This window comes from Pyrus communis, chromosome 10, assembly GCF_041283825.1.
Source record: "Pyrus communis isolate YQ-2024b chromosome 10, ASM4128382v1, whole genome shotgun sequence".
In the NCBI taxonomy this organism is placed as follows: domain Eukaryota; kingdom Viridiplantae; phylum Streptophyta; class Magnoliopsida; order Rosales; family Rosaceae; genus Pyrus; species Pyrus communis.
Window position 1 is genome coordinate 9224026 of NC_142574.1, and position 4177 is coordinate 9228202.

Below are 4177 nucleotides of genomic sequence, written 5' to 3' on the forward strand. Positions count from 1 at the left end.
AGCTCTTTGATGTTTGGGGAATTGACTTCATGGGACCATTTCCATCTTCCTTTGGCTACTTATACATATTAGTGGCAGTGGATTACGTATCCAAATGGGTTGAAGCCATTGCTACAAGAACTAATGATCATAAGGTTGTGTTGAATTTTCTTAAAGATGTGATTTTTTGTAGGTTTAGAACCCCAAGAGCTATTATTAGTGATGGTGGCAGCCATTTCTGCAACAAACCCTTTGAATCCTTGATGAAGAAGTACAACATCAACCACAAAGTGGCAACCCCGTACCATCCTCAAACCTCAGGACAAGTGGAGATTAGCAATAGGGAGATCAAGAACATTTTGATGAAGACTGTGAGCCCTACAAGGAAGGACTGGTCACTAAGGTTAAATGATGCACTATGGGCATATAGAACAGCATACAAGACCCCCATTGGCATGAGTCCTTATCGCCTTGTGTTTGGGAAAGCTTGCCACTTGCCAATGGAGCTTGAACACCGTGCATATTGGGCCATCAAGAAGTTCAACTTTGATTACAAGGATGCTGGAGTAGCAAGGAAACTCCAACTTAATGAGTTGGAAGAACTCAGAAATGAAGCATATGAGAATGCCAAAATCTACAAGGAACGGACTAAGCTCTATCATGACAAGGCCATCCTAAGGAAGGAGTTTCACCAAGGTATGAAAGTACTTTTGTTTGACTCACGTTTGAGACTTTTTCCAGGAAAATTGAAGTCTAGGTGGGTGGGACCATTTAAAGTGCTGCAAACATTTCCCCACGGAGCTGTGGAGATAGAGAACATGAAGAATGGCACCTCTTTTAAAGTCAACGGGCAGCGATTGAAACCATATTTGGATAAAGTGGATGAAGAGCAAGTGTATCAAGTCGTGGATGTTCTTGAATTATCAACACCATGAATAAGCTACCATGTCTTGCCTAGACATTAAATACAGCGCTTGCTAGGAGGCAACCTAGTGTGGTTTGTGTTATTTCCTTATTTTGTGTTTATTTTGTTACCATTCCATATTCTTTGCCTGCTTGCATTGCATACAATTTTAAACATCGAGGACAATGTTTAGATTAGGTTTGGGGGTGGGATGGAAGGTTTGTTTTGTGTTATGTTTGTTTGAGGTGTTAGTTTCGGTTAAGAGTGTTTTTGCATGCTAATACGAATGTATATGAGGACTATGTTTGGAAACAAACGATTGGGTTGCTATGGAAAAGAGTTGCATCTTGTTGTCATTTATAAAGCTATAACTCTTGAAATTATGATGATAGAGGTACCATACTCAAATTCTGGAAGAAGAATAGTGGAGACTACCCCTAGTGAGTTATTTTGAGCCTAATTGCTTCTTTGAGAGGGTTTAAAGTGTTTCTACTCCTATCTGTTTCTTTCAATTTCACTTTAAATGATCTCATTACTTCTATTTTGATTGAATACTAAGAATTACTCCTTTGCTGATACCATGTATTTAGTATCATTCATGAATGAACTCAATGAGATGATGTTAGGCTATGCATGTTTAACTACTAAAAGGCTTAAATCCTACCCATTTGTGTGCTCCATTCACCCTCGTTGCAGCCAAACACTTTAGCCTAACTCTTTCATCAACCACACCATACTCTACCCATTCTAGCCCATTACAAGCCATACCTTATAGTTTGGGGAATACCAAGGTGATGAAGACTAAAGGTAAATTGAGCTTAGAACAAGATTGTGGCATGTACCGAGGGCACCTATGCTGAAGATGCTTTTAAAAAAAAAAAAAAAAAAAAAAAAAGAATTAAAATGGATACAAGTTCCAAATCTCCTCATTATAAGACATAGGGCCTGGATGCCAAAAACAAAGAAGAAAGAAAACAAATGCAAGTGAAGAGCATGATCCTCAAGAACACTTTGGTATGCCCCAAGCTCTAGTATTTCATATCACTTCTCTCGTAACCTATACCCTAAGCCTTGCATTACAACCCTGAGAAAGACCTAACTGATCATTGAGGATGTATTCATGGGTGATGGTAAGTGTGTGTATTTCTATATTCTTAGCATTTGATTCATTCCATGAGATCTACTCAGAAACTGTGCTTCCATTTCAGATTTCATATGTGAGAATTTTGATTCCCTTTACATAGTTTCACTCATATATGTTGTTTGATAGGAGCATATTCATGCGACTTAAATGGCTTGTTCTCGTGCATTTACATTATGTTTCTCTAGTTATCTTAGTCCTTTATGCTTCTTTTGTGTGTTTTCAGGTTCTAAGGGCTTAGGGAGCAAGAAAGTGCATTTTGAGGCTATTTGGAGCATTTTTGTGCATGAATTGGATAGCTTAATCATGGAGCAAAGAGGATGGACGAAATTGAAGCCTTGTATGCTCTTTGGGGACATCAAACAAAGGGTCTAGCCCAAATCAAACAAATCTTTTGAGCCATGGAAAACCTCTAGCCCAATCAAACACATTATGCCATACAAACCAACTTATTTTAGGCCCATTCTATGTACTTAAACCCTAGCCCTTTAAACTAGTTCATTTATCACTTATCAAACCATTCACTTATCACTCACCACATATCATTCACTTATCACTTAACATATCATTCATTTATTTCACTTCCATACTCCTCTTAATTCCACATGCATTCTCACACATGCACATCATTCACTCACATTTCCACCATTCATTCTTTATTCCACAAACAAGTCACATGCATTCACACATCAACAAAACAACTTCAATGCCGTGGGTTCCCATTTCCTTTCCAAACATCTCACATGCATTTCCACCTTCCTACTTCATCATTTCACCACATTCTCCCTCTTTAACTCACATGCATTCATCATAATTCACAACACAAAACAGCCAACACATGCACCAAAACCTTCAATGCCGTGAGTTCCCTTTGAAATTCCAGCATCTTCACATGCTTTTCTAGCTTTCCCTTTCATTTCCACCACTCATTCTTCATCATTTCAGCCACCTACATGCATTAATTATTAATATCTTCATCATTGCATCCAGAAAATGAGCAAGAAAGCTTCCCAAACACATGCATACACACACTATTTTCAGCACACACATGCAATTCCAACATCAATGCCGTGCACTCCATTTGCTTTCCAGTTTTTCACATGTGTCCTAGCTGTTTTCTCATCATTCCTCCACACAAACACATTAAACAAACAGCCATTTACACCTCCACTCCTCCTATAAATACCCTTGCATTCATTCATTTAGGGAGGATCTCATTTTTCATACACAACACACCACAAACACTTCCATCTGCACCATTCCCTTCCCTTTCTCCTCCATTTCTTCCATTTCCATAATCCCCCAATCCATTCAACACACCAACAACATCCCTTAGTCCTTGTGCTACAACGAAGACGAAGAGAAGAGGGCCTAAACGTTCATACAATTCACGTTTGAGTTGTTGGAATGTTTACGCGTTTCTTTGATTTCAATGTTTAAATTCAATTCTCTTTGTTTTGTAATATGAGGAATGGAAGAGAAGAGTGCCTAAACGTTCATACAATTCAAGTTTGAGTTGTTGGAATGTTTAGGTGTTTCTTTGATTTCAAAGTTATGAGGAACTAAACCCTTTTTGGCTAGGGGTGATTTCAATACCATGATTATTTATGTGATATGAATTGATGAATTCCGGTTATGAACTCTTGATTCGTGAATGCAATTGGCTTAACTATTTGATGATTAACTTATTTGTGTTTGTTGATTGAGGGTCGACACTTAATTAGCATGCATGAATATGTGGCTAAAGTTTAAGGAGGTTTCACATAATCGTTACTAACTTATACTTGAAAGTAGTAAAGGTCGCTTGTCACGATCGCGTTAAGTTTAATTCTTAGCATGAGTAACATGATGTCATAGTTGCAAATGCTTTGTCAATGCTTATGGTTTTCATTATTCTTAATGATCTTCGATTGTATCTCTATTATGATGACATGTAGGGAACTTTTGAGAATGTTTTGGGTTGTCGAATGATGCCATCCAATCCAATAATATAAGGAAAATCTGAGGGTTAACTAGTGATGTCACGGTTAATTTGGGGCATTGTCGTTCATAATTCAATGAAGGAATAACTGGAAATTGATTCATATGCATAAATATCATGTGTAGAGAAAGAACCCTTAGCTAGCTTCCCATCCATTCATTTCCGTCAAATC